The sequence below is a fragment of the Anomaloglossus baeobatrachus genome, chromosome 11, assembly GCF_048569485.1.
Source record: "Anomaloglossus baeobatrachus isolate aAnoBae1 chromosome 11, aAnoBae1.hap1, whole genome shotgun sequence".
Lineage (NCBI taxonomy): Eukaryota > Metazoa > Chordata > Amphibia > Anura > Aromobatidae > Anomaloglossus > Anomaloglossus baeobatrachus.
The window spans coordinates 25,602,763-25,616,331 of NC_134363.1; positions in this window are offsets into that span (position 1 = coordinate 25,602,763).

Sequence of the window (13,569 nt, forward strand, 5' to 3'; positions counted from 1 at the left end):
GTCTCCTCCACGGCTGAAGCTGTCACAGTGTTACTGACAATACTGCAGGGTAATATTGTTTGCTGGGTTATCACTCTGTGATGGGAGTGTATGATATGGCGGTACATCGGTATCTGAGTCACTGTGACTTATTGTGTGATTAGATAATGAGATACTGAAACGGTTGAAGCCCTTAATGTGATGAAATAACTGCGACATTTAAAGGGAATGGACACAAAGTGACACAAGAACAAATATCATGAAATCCCACCGCTCTATCGATAGTCAGTCTGTCCATGACCTCTGCCACCACCAACCATTGGTTATAGAGGGGCATAATGTCATCTCCACAATGTGCCCAATCATGGTGGTCAGCCACTGCCTGACGAGGTTACAGCACTCTGTCGAGAAGAATTTGGATGTTAAAGTTACTTTTTGTGGATATTAATCCACATATTCCAGAGGAGCAGTAGAAGAAACATATTTTAAAGTCAAAGTATTTTAAAAGAAAGCAGTGGAAAAATCCAGCTGGACTCCAAAGGGATAAATAAAAATGCTTCTTTATTTATATCAACTCGATTAAAAATATATATCCATTTCTCAAGTAAAGACACCGGCTTGTTCACACTGATGCATGGCAGATGTATACTACTACGCGTTTCGGCGGAACGCCTTCCTCAGGTCATGAGATATAAATAAAGAAGCATTTTTATTTATCCCTTTGGAGTCCAGCTGGATTTTTCCACTGCTTTCTTCTATTATCTTCTCGGCTTGCTGCCGTAATCCGTGCCGGACCAAAGGGGACTAACAGGAGGATATATTCAGGCTTGTCTCTGCAGTGGTGAGCGGTTTTGTTTGTTTTTTGTACTAAAGTATTTTAAAGACTTGTTGGTATGTGACTATTGCAAAAGAAACATATTGCCCATTATCCCAATGACATGCTATTATTCGGTGACACGCACACTTTGCATGGAAGATTACTGCAGATACATTTATATTATATATTGCTAATTAGCCACCATCTACTGTATGAATGTGATCTAATGACAACAATGATCAATCACTTCCAGTTCTGTATCTCTCGCTTTCTCTTTCTCTACAGCCGTCCATACACATTAGATGGCCATCAGCTTAACGCATCAGAATCGGCAGGATCTGCAAATGGTTTAATGTTTATGATTGGCAGAGGTGATCGTATATGTCGAATTCAGACTGCCAATCCCATTGTTCTTTCAGTAATAATCCATTTCAGTCTGCAGATTTCTCATAGAGTAGACATGAGTGCTTGTACGGGAATGTCGGCTGAGATGGCTATAGGCCAAATGATCATCTGACAGCCATCCAATGTCAATGCCAACTGGTGACAGTAAAAAGCCTCTGTTTAGTAAGTATGTAAAAGTCTTCTTTCCCAGGCAGACGGCTTTAAACAATGTGTGCTGAGTGAGTGCACAGAGACTCCATCACTTTTGGTTCGCACTGCAGAATACACAGCCCAAAAAATCATTTTAAAGCATCTTTCACACGTCAGTATTTTGCATCAGTGTTTCATCAGTACTTGGATGCCAAAACCAGGAGAGGCATACAGCTGCACACTGAAAAGCCAAAAATGTACAAGGGAAAATATGGCACTGCATTACTGCAAAAGAGAGATATTTAGTTTATGTATTGGCCAATGCATGTAAGCCCGGAACCAACGGCAAGGTATATCTCTGTAATCCGGGAACCTAACTTAATTGGCCAATATATAAACTAAATATCTCTCTTTTGCAGTACTGCAGTGCCATATTTTCCCTTGTACATTTTTAGCATTTCATTGTGCAGCTGTATGCATTTTATAGTTACTATGTTTTTTCGACTAGCACCTGTTCACATTTGATGGATGTGCGGGTCAGTTTTTTTGACTGAGGTCAAACTGTGTGAGCATAAATAAATATATATATTAGTGCTCACTTCAGTTATCCTATTCAGTTATATGTAGTTTTTTTTTCTGAATGTGAACACAGCTCCGCCCCTTTCAGCCATGTCTTTTCCATCTCCTATATAAGAAAGTCCTTAGTTACCCCTCTCCACCCATAGCAGTTTTTAATTGCAATGAGATGACACACAGTTAGGGTCACAGAGCTAGGGACCCCAATATAGAGATATGCCTTGACGAGGCCTTGGGGCTCAGTTACATTGATCAATGCGATTGCTAAATATCTCCTTTTTCCTAATATTCATGGCAGGTATGCAATTCATTATTCACATGTTCAAATTAGCAAGTAGCATTTTTCATTGTATATTCCAATATTTGTCCATATGCTTGAGGCATTATACTATTATCTAGGTTTGATGTGCAGCCTTATTCGTATATAGTATGTAATTTTTTGGCTTGCACTCATAATATATATATTAGTGCTCACTTCAGTTATCCTATTCAGTTAAACTGTGTGAGCAGACCTCAGCTGCGGCGGGCCTGCTCTGCCGAGGGGCAGGCCGGCTCTGTGGAGGGGAGGAAGGGTTTTCTCTCCCTCTCTCCTCCGTAGCCGGCTATTGCGATTCTTGCTTTGCACTCGTGGACACCAGTGTACCGCAAGTGTAGTGCGATTTTTCTCTTGCCCCATACACTTGAATAAGTGTGAGAGAAAACAGTCTCGCATTACACCCGCAGCATGCTACGATTGTATTCTCGGTCCGATTGAGGCTGAGAAAATAATCGCTCATGTGCGCTGACACACAGGCTAATATTGGTCAGAGTGGAATGTGATGTTTTATCACACTCCACTCACACCGTTTTTCTCGCCGTGTGGCTTAGGCCTAATTGAAAGACTGACACCTTTTCTGTGTGTTGGAGATACTCCTGATTTTGGCATCCAAATACTGATAAAACACTGATGCAAAATACTGATGTGTGAAAAAGGCCTAAGGCCTACTCCACACATCTGTGTCTCCGGTATGTGTGGTGGCCGTTATCAGGAGGCACGGACACATGCAGACCCATTAAAATCAATGGGATTTGTCACACATCTGTGTTTTTCCTCTGACCATGTGTCCATGTGGAGCACATGCGTGTCCATGTGCTCCACATGTCGACATGTCCCTTTTCTGCTGGCAGCACAGGTGTCACACGAACCGCACACTGATGTGATCCACGGGACATCAGTATGACATGTACCGGAGAAAACTCATCACTTAAAAATATTTTTTTTTATAGTTACCTGTCCCCGACGCTGCTTTCCCTGCTTCTGCTGTTACTTCCGGGCCCACTCATTATGCGTATGCATATTCAATACACTCACCATGGACCCGGAAGTAACAGCAGCGCCGGAGACAGGTAAATATACAGCTCATGTTGTCCGTGTGCTATCCAGATGTCACACGTACACACACACATACATACCTTCACCATTGACCATGCAAAACGTTTGTGCTTTGCATGGACTTGTGAAGGAGGACTAACACTGTATGGTTACAACAACGAGTTCAACATCATTTGATGACTTTTTTTTATTTTTGCATTGTAAAACCTTTATAATTGCAGCATATTGATACATTTCATATATTTGCTCATACAAGCTTTGCTTCACATTTATCGCATACATTTCCAGTTACAGAGATATAAGATTATATCTGGTAGAACATTATAACACGAGAGCAGAAAAGCATGTAACATATATAGGTAATGTCATATTCTCATGGTGCAGGATACGTCCGACCTCGGGACCAACATCTGCACTGGAATTTGGGGTCCCCCGTCCTGTGAATAATGTATAAATGTCTGAGATGATATTACCTCTAGAAGAAACCCAACTGTGAGGAATAAGATTAATATCCAGAGACATTACAATGCCACATTACTACAATGCGAGAGGCCATTATTATTTCTCTTTTTGTGGTATAACATTGTTATTATTGGAGCAGAGTGAAATACGTCGCACATTTACTCCTGTAACTTCTATATCAGCAAATACTGCTCAGGTTACAGATATAAGATTATTAGTGATTAGTGACGTCAGTGATAGAAAGATACAAGAATACACTGGAGTAATATTCTCCGGGCACAGGACACATTCTACCTATTACACACATTTCTAGGCTGGAACTTGAGCTCCGTCCTGTGATTGATTATAAATGTCTGAGATTATTTTACACCTTTAAAGAGTATGTTAAATATCCATAAAGATTTCACTTATCAGACTGCAAATCCTTTTTTTTTTTTTTTACTTTTTTTCCTATACATTATATAGAGTCATTACACACAGAGGGATCTATTCCTATATATTATATAGTCATCACTAGAGATGAGCGAACCGATCCCGGTTCGGCTCGAGGTCGGTTTGCCGAACGGAGGTCCCGTTCGAGTTCGGTTCGTCGAACGTTCGACGAACCGAACTCGAACTGCATAGGAAACAATGGCAGGCAATCACAAACACATAAAAACACCTAGAAAACACCCTCAAAGGTGTCCAAAAGGTGACAAACAACTCACAACACAACACAAACACATGGGAAAGTGACAAGGACATATACTCATGTGAAAACAAAACAGCTGGACAAGGAAAAAGAGGAGGACACACAGATATATGAGTATATGCAAGGAAACATCGATGCCATTACTGTGCAACTTGAGCTCTGCTCATTTTAGGCTTCCAATCTGGATAAATTGCCTGAGATTGCCACGTACGCCTTGGGGATCTTGTCGTGTCCTGCAGCCTGCGTTCTCTCGGAACCTGTCTTCAGTGCTGCTGGGGGTCTGCTGGCAGATAAGCACACGTGTCTGTCCACTGACAATGTGGACATGGCTCTCAGAGGACTTTTCTTCCCCTGGGTCATCCAGGGGAGGCGAAAGGCACGCGTATTTTTGAGAGTGCTTCATGCAAAGCATCTTTGTAAGCTTGAAAATGGGGGTCAACTGATGCCAGTCAAGTGGGCTGTGTGTGGCCCAGTTAGTGGAAACGAGGGAGACTGTGGTTAGAGTCCCCTCGCTTTTGAAAAAATAACCAAGATGAACAAGTCATGGCTCTCAGAGGACTTTTCTTCCCCTGGGTCATCCAGGGGAGGCGAAAGGCACGCGTATTTTTGAGAGTGCTTCATGCAAAGCATCTTTTTCATCTTGAAATTGGGGGTCAACTGATGCCAGTCAAGTGGGGTGTGTGTGGCCCAGTTAGTGGAAACGAGGGAGACTGTGGTTGGAGTCCCCTCGCTGTGTTTCTAAAAGAACCAAGATGAACAAGTCATGGCTCTCAGAGGACTTTTCTTCCCCTGGGTCATCCAGGGGATGGGAAAGTCACGCGTATTTTTGAGAGTGCTTCATGCAAAGCATCTTTTTCTTTTTCAAAAGGGGGGTCAACTGATGTCAGTCAAGTGGGGTGTGTGTGGCCCAATTAGTGGCAACGAGGGAGACTGTGGTTGGAGTCCCCTCGCTTTTGAAAAAAGAATCAAGATGAACAAGTCATGGCTCTCAGAGGACTTTTCTTCCCCTGGGTCATCCAGGGAAGGCGAAAGGCACGCATATTTTTGAGAGTGCTTCATGCAAAGCATCTTTGTAAGCTTGAAAATGGGGGTCAACTGATGCCAGTCAAGTGGGGTGTGTGTGGCCCAGTTAGTGGAAACGAGGGAGACTGTGGTTGGAGTCCCCTCGCTTTTGAAAAAAGAACCAAGATGAACAAGTCATGGCTCTCAGAGGACTTTTCTTCCCCTGGGTCATCCAGGGGAGGCGAAAGGCACGCGTATTTTTGAGAGTGCTTCATGCAAAGCATCTTTTTCATCTTGAAATTGGGGGTCAACTGATGCCAGTCAAGTGGGGTGTGTGTGGCCCAGTTAGTGGAAACGAGGGAGACTGTGGTTGGAGTCCCCTCGCTGTGTTTCTAAAAGAACCAAGATGAACAAGTCATGGCTCTCAGAGGACTTTTCTTCCCCTGGGTCATCCAGGGGAGGCGAAAGGCACGCGTATTTTTGAGAGTGCTTCATGCAAAGCATCTTTTTCTTTTTCTAAAGGGGGGTCAACTGATGCCAGTCAAGTGGGGTGTGTGTGGCCCAATTAGTGGCAATGAGGGACACTGTGGTTGGAGTCCCCTTGCTTTTGAAAAGAGAACCAAGATGAACAAGTCATGGCTCTCAGAGGACTTTTCTTCCCCTGGGTCATCCAGGGGAGGCGAAAGGCACGCATATTTTTGAGAGTGCTTCATGCAAAGGATCTTTGTAAGCTTGAAAATGGGGGTCAACTGATGCCAGTCAAGTGGGGTGTGTGTGGCCCAGTTAGTGGAAACGAGGGAGACTGTGGTTGGAGTCCCCTCGCTTTTGAAAAAAGAACCAAGATGAACAAGTCATGGCTCTCAGAGGACTTTTCTTCCCCTGGGTCATCCAGGGGAGGCGAAAGGCACGCGTATTTTTGAGAGTGCTTCATGCAAAGCATCTTTTTCATCTTGAAATTGGGGGTCAACTGATGCCAGTCAAGTGGGGTGTGTGTGGCCCAGTTAGTGGAAACGAGGGAGACTGTGGTTGGAGTCCCCTCGCTTTTGAAAAAAGAACCAAGATGAACAAATCATGGCTCTCAGAGGACTTTTCTTCCCCTGGGTCATCCAGGGGAGGCCAAAGGCACGCGTATTTTTGAGAGTGCTTCATGCAAAGCATCTTTTTCATCTTGAAATTGGGGGTCAACTGATGCCAGTCAAGTGGGGTGTGTGTGGCCCAATTAGTGGCAACAAGGTAGACTGTGGTTGGAGTCCCCTCGCTGTGTTTTACATGCTTTTAGAAGGGCATGACATGGCTTAGAGGTTGACTTTCAGCATCTGGAAACTGTTGGCTACCAAAATGCTGCCTTTCCAACCTTTTTAACCGAGGATTTTCGAGACCTTATGCCCATCGCAGTGAACCAAGAGCTGATGCCCAGGCGCCACTCCCTCTCCAACAAAGGCGTGCACGCGCTACACCAGCATGTCGCACTAAACATCACTGATTCCTTGAGAAACTCTGTGTGACAGGGTGCATTTCACCACAGATAATTGGCCCAGTAAGCATGGACAGGGGCGTTACATGTCACTGACTGGGCAATGGGTTACTGTGGGGAGAGATGGAGAAGGGTCTGCTGTACAAGTCTTGCCATCCCCACGAGTTGTGTCAATCCTTCTGTATGTAGAAGTTAATACACTGCTTCTGCCTCTTCAACCTCGTGTGGGTCCTCCACCTTGGCCCAAACCCTGTGTGGTCAGGCCACCCTTCCTTGCAACTGCGCACAAGGAATACCACACACCTCCTTACTATGCTGGCAGCAGAGCTCAATGCCATCAGGCGGTCAAAGGTTTACTTTGAAATGTATGGGAAATGTGAGTCACACCGCTGAGAAGTTGTGGACGGTTAGCTCTGGAGACCGAGTTTCATCAATGGTTGTCTCCACTCAACCAGCAGCCAGGGAAGGCTGGGTGCGACAATGATGCAAACATGGGTGCGGCCCTTCGCTGTGACAATGTGACACACGTGCCTTGTGTGGCTCACGTGTTGAACCTGGTTGTCCAGCAATTTTTAAAGCACTATCCTGGCCCACATGGCCTTCTGCAGAGAGCACGGTGTAACACCTTCCTTGATCCACACACTCAGATGGGCTGTAAATGATAGGCTAGAGGGAAACCACTCACCAAGCAGGACCCCTAGAACCCTGAAACCCTTTAACCCCTATACAGGGATTAGGAATTACACAGGGCCCAAGGTGATCAATACCTGTGGAAGGCTGCAGTTCCAGAGAATAGTAGTCAGGCAGGGTCAAAACATTAATTGAGGAACAGGAACAGAATGGGACGGCCAGGACTTAATCAGAAAACAAGCAGAGGTGAAATGCGGATCGGCCAACAAGGTACATAAACAGCAAGCAGGAAAAGTAGTCAGGTAACAAGCACACAAAATCATAAAACTGAACTGGGGGTAAAATTAACCAGAGGTTCATAGCTATGTCTGGCAGTGGTCTGCAGACAGGATGGGCATAAAAAAGGGTGTGGTGTCTTCCCATTGGTTGTAGCTAAATGATGGTATTTCATCTGTGAGATACCCACCAGCTACATTCAGCCAGAGATTCTGCATCTGTCAAGGTAATGCAGCCCAGTGGATGAGCATAACCTGCGTCCACCTGCGCCGCTGGCATCGACTCCTCTCCCATCATCAGCACTATGCATGAAAGGAACACGTTGTCACCTGGCGACCGGAGTACAAATTGACGGAGCGGACTCCGTTGGTGACTTAACAGCCGTGTGCGGCAATGATGCAAACCTGGCTGCGGGCCATCGTCAGGGCAATGTGACACACGTGCCTTGTATGGCTCACATGTTGAACCTAATTTTCCAGCAATTTTTAAAACACCATCCCAGCCTACATGGCCTTGTGCAGCGGGCACGCTCGCTATGTGCTCACTTCCATCGTGCGCACACAGCAGCTCAACAACTTTTGTCGCTACAGAAGACTTTAGGTCTGGTGGTTAAACGCCTGAAATGCGATATGCCGACACGCAGGAATTGGAATCTGCACATGTTGCAGCGTTTGTGGCAGCACCGCCGAACCCTGCTGCAATACGTTATGACATATAGCCTGGGATAACTTGATCCAGAGGTGGTGCAGATCACGCTGCTGGAGTGGTGTCTGATCAAGGACCTATGCACCCTGCTACACAGTTTACAAATGTCGACGAAGATGTTTAGCACTGGCGATGCCATTCTCAGCGTGACAATTCTGGTCATCTACATGATGGAGCACACTGTAATTATTATTCGGAGTCAGGTGTTGGGACAAGAGGAAGGGGAGGAAGTACAGGAGGAGTCATATGTGGAAGGGATAACAAGATCTACGAGGTCCAGATGGTCAGCGGCACCTAGGCGGCAGTCATGGTGAGGGACAGGGATTAACAAGGGCGCATAGTATCAGCAAAAAGTGTTGAGGAAGGTGCAGGAGCCCATGAAGAAATGGAGGACGAACTGGCAGATGAGTGAGAGATTGCTCACATTTCGGTTGTGCGAGGTTGTGGGGAGAGGGCAGAGGAAGGAGGCACGATTCTCACCTCTCTGCCACCAACACACCAAGGACTTGGTCCTCCTGGATGCACAAGACACATGAGTGCCTTCTTGCTGCACTACCTACAACATGACCTTCGGATTGTACGAATTCAAAGTAATCATGACTACTGGGTTGCCACACTGTTAGATCCCCGGTACAAGACAAAATTTGGCAAAATAATTCCTGCCATAGAAAGGGACGCACGTATACAGGAGTATCTGCAGAAGGTGGTACGCAATCTTAGATCTGCTTTTCCACTAAACACCAGAGCTGCACAGAGTTAATCTCAACGCTTTGTCATGGATAGGAGGAAATGGTCTTTTACTTGTCCACATCTGAGGGACCGAGGGCTGGCTGCTGTGCTGAGATGGCGTTGAGTACGGTGTCCCTGCAGAGTTGCACTTTTGGTCATATACCAAAATGAGTTGAAAAAGGACAGATGCTGGTGGAAAGGGGAACAGGTGTGTTGGAAAGGGGAAAAAAGTTTTTGTCCGTGGATTTGGTGGTTAAGCAACAGTAACATTTGCTGAAGAAACACCATCTGTTACAGTGGGACTGGCAGATTTGGATAAGGTGGTATATACTATGTTACCGCTATATACCGAAAATAATTAAGAAAAGAAAGAGAAAGGTATATATCCCCATCAGCAGTCAGTGTCCACCGTGCTCCCAGATGGAAAAGGAGAGGTTGGCAACTGGAAGGTTTGGTGGAGGATACAGAGCTGTGTGGCTATGAAACTAATAGTAGCCTGAACCGAGTTAGACGCCATTCAGATATGGAGACTGGGAGCACTGTTAGCGTCACAGGGTCCACATGCCCACCCAGCCCAGGAACTCCCTGTTAACAACACAGGGGCCATTGAGTACGCTGACCGTGTGCGTAGGGGCCACACCTGTGGACAGCAGGTGCATCAGCAGCAGCAGGCCTGTTAATGCCACTGGGCTGCACAAGCAGGACTGGTAGGACAGGAGCTGGTATTAACCGTTCTGCGTTACCAACTGTGGTGGTGGCCTGCATCGACACACTGTCCCTGCCTACCTCTGGCCTAAAGCCGCAATGGGTTCAACACATGGAGGTGTGCTCTTTCGGAGCATAACAGAAGACTGCGCACCACCTTGTTGGCTCCAGCCCCTTTTATAACCTGGGTCCGCCCCAAACCAGGGTGAACCACAATGCACCTCCTGGAGACAAAAGCAGAGTGACACGTCATGAGTGGCATAACTAGCGTCCTATTTGGAACCGCAACTTCAATGATGACCTCATGGCTGCCATGACCCAAACACCTCACCAGTCATCGTCTGACCATCAATAATGCGGTGACAAGTCATAGGGGCGGGCCTCTACAAGCCATTTGGTAGTGGCCTGGCCACATTGTCAGGACACCTGATGCCCTGTGGTCTATATGGGACCCCCACATCAGGGGCAGGGCCAAAGAGTTCATTACCGGACATAGTCTCTGATGCAGTAAGTGCCTGAGCATGCTCAGTAGCATGAAATACAGTGTCTGAAAAAAGACTATCAGCTTTATGGTGTCTAGGCACAACACAGGACCTAGACCCGGCACGGAGCGCAAGTACCTGTGCAAAGAGGCTTTTCGCACTAAGTGTGGGAGCATGCGCTGTAGCCCGAAATGAAGACTTAGCCTCAGCAATGGCACAGTCAGGCTGAGCATACTCACTAGGCGAAGCACAGTAGTTAGGCTGCGGCTGGGGTAAATCGGCACACGCATGCGCACTAGCTGCCTCTCCACACTTAGACGTGGAGGAGAAAGCAGCCAGCTGGACAACCCAAGGCCCAGCCCTAAATGGCAGCTGACGCCTGGGTGCAAATGAAACCGCAGCAGGCTTCAGGTTACAGGTTTTGTAACAACAAATACCATCCAAAAGAACAGGTGTACTTCTTCCCATGGATAATCTGATATGATCCTTTTTTTCACGGACACAACCATCGCTAACAAATGTAGATGAGGCCAAATCAGCAGCTGCTTCAATGGATCTGAATTGCTCCATAAAGTGGCCTCTCCTCCACCCCAATTTCAAGATCCCAAATACTCCATTCCTCTGTGGTGTCAATCCAATCGCACTTGCTTCCTATTTGCTCTCAAGTTTCCACCAGCCCTGCTGAGTATGGGGTAACAGAGATGGTTGAGTTTGCATAGCTGTTCAGTCGCACTATAGCCTGGGAATCAGAGGTCTGCTCCAAAGCTGCAATGAGTACAGACAAGGAAGTTATTATTATTTTTATTATTATTGATTTATAGAGCACCATTGATTCCATGGTTCTGTACATGAGAAGGGGGTTACATACAGAATACATAAACAAGTAACTATAGACAGACTGGTACAGAGGGAAGAGGGCCCTGCCCTTGCGGGATTACATTCTAAAGGATTTTTGGGAGGAGACAGTAGGAGTGGTGTAGGTTGAGCGTCAAGTACGTATGGTGGTGGTGTCATTGAAGGTTATAGTCATTTCTGAATAGATGAGTTTTCAGATTCAGTTTGAAGCTTGCAGGTGTAGCAGATAATCTGACGTGTTGAGGTAGCGAGTTCCATGAGACAGGGGAAATGATCTGCGCAGATGGCCAGAAGCTTTGTGAGTGGGATCCAAGCCCCGATGAAGAAGGTGCTCAGCCTAATCTACACCCTCATTTCCAAAAAGTAAATCCTCCTGGTGGAGACAATGGGGAACATGATGAGGAGCACAGATACCTGATTGGAATGACAACTTTACTATTCGGTCAGGGAAGGAAGAGGTTTTCTCGGAGGACTCAGGACGAGGGGAATAAAAACACACAGGGTTATTGATGAGGTTGGAGACCACACTTACTGTCAAACCAAAGTCAGCCAGTCGATGAGGTCAGCAGAGGAGGTGGAGGAGGATGCTACTGACGACGAGGTTACGTTGCGTCTTCCTGCCCAGAGACAAAGTACTGGAAGCACATCAACAACTGAATCCTGGACCACAACTTTGACTCTGAGCAGAAGTCGTGTTGGCTATGCAGGTCGCATGGGCTGTAAGCCTTGCCTAGCCTGTGACTTTTTGGACATCACAAAGGATCACCCAAGTCATGGAATCTGTAAGATTTGTCAACAATCTGTAAGTAGAAGGCAAAAACTCACACCTTTGAGTAGTTCCTCCATGAAGTGTCACATGGATATGAATTGATAGCGTGAAGGTGTATTGCTCAGCTTTAGCCACTGTCAATGCAACATGCTTATTTGCCATTGCATGCATTGTTGCAGACTACACACAAGGGGCTGCTGTTTTTTTGGATCTGCCTTTGGTTGGTCACTATAGCAATATCAAATTGCTCTTCGGATGTGGACTTGGAGATGCTGTCTATGAACAGAAGGAAAAGCTAAAGGTGTGTGTTACAGCAAGGAGCCACCGCGGAAACACTTCGTTCAATTGTGAGGGGAGTCATGTTGTACTTTGATGATGAGCACTGTAACGTCAGTGAGCAGCATCCTGTGCCACAGACCAACATTCTTACAGTGCTGTCTATACTGTTTACCGTGAGAGGAGCGTAAAGTCTGTGTTTCTGGAAACTGGACATCACAGTACCCGGGTACGGTAGGCTGTGCCCAGACAATAATGCGGGCACGCAACACTTTGTTTTATTAGCAAAGCACATATCTGTTCTGGGTAGGCCGACTATATAGACAATAAGACTTGCTGCCTCTGCACTGTCAAATTGTCACGTACAGTTTAAATCATAGAGGGACAGCAACACATGTTTGCATTGACTGCTGCTTTTCAAGATTTCCATGACTGTGTTGCAGAGCTGTGTGGTTTGCATTCACACTGTTATCATCTGCATTATCTGTGAGGCTTCAGCTAACAAGGGTATTCAGGGGGGGTAATGTTTTTTGACTATGTTTAGGTAGATAACTTGGAAGCTCTTGTGATGCACCACTGGTAAGTCGTGTTCAAACACACACACACACACACACACACACACGCACACACGCACAAACACACAATTACTGCTACACAGAGGGATTAGCAGGTAATAGGGAACAGAATAGATTGTTCAATTATTTAAATTGTATGCATGGTTCTTATTGTTTGTTTTGGTAAAGTTAAACAATCATTTATCAACCCAACTGCCTAGGGTCCTTTTCCTGTTGCCTGGTTTTGCTGCATACTGGGGAGCCCACCCTGTACACGACTTAAAATGAAGCATAAGTCGCAATGTGAATTTCACTGTGCTACAATGCGGCCTAGCATGCCTGTGCAACCACCGCCTGCCCCATCAAGTGCATCTGCGTGCTCTTCATCCTCTGTGACTGTGGGGACAGCAGTCACACATGGTTTTTCACACTGAACTTCCACTCCTTTACCCGCAACAGGGAGTATGATTGGCAGGTCATCAATTGTTTTGGAAGTGGAAACAGAAGGTATTGTTGAGCTGTCAGACATCGAGAGAACCATCATAGGATGCAGGCTACATTATATCCACGCCTGCACCTTCGTCACAGATTGGCTGGACTACCTGCAGTTAATAATTGCATTCCAGAAATGGAAAGGAGTGTAGAATGCACATCTGTTGTACCTTGCTTGGCAGCAAAGGA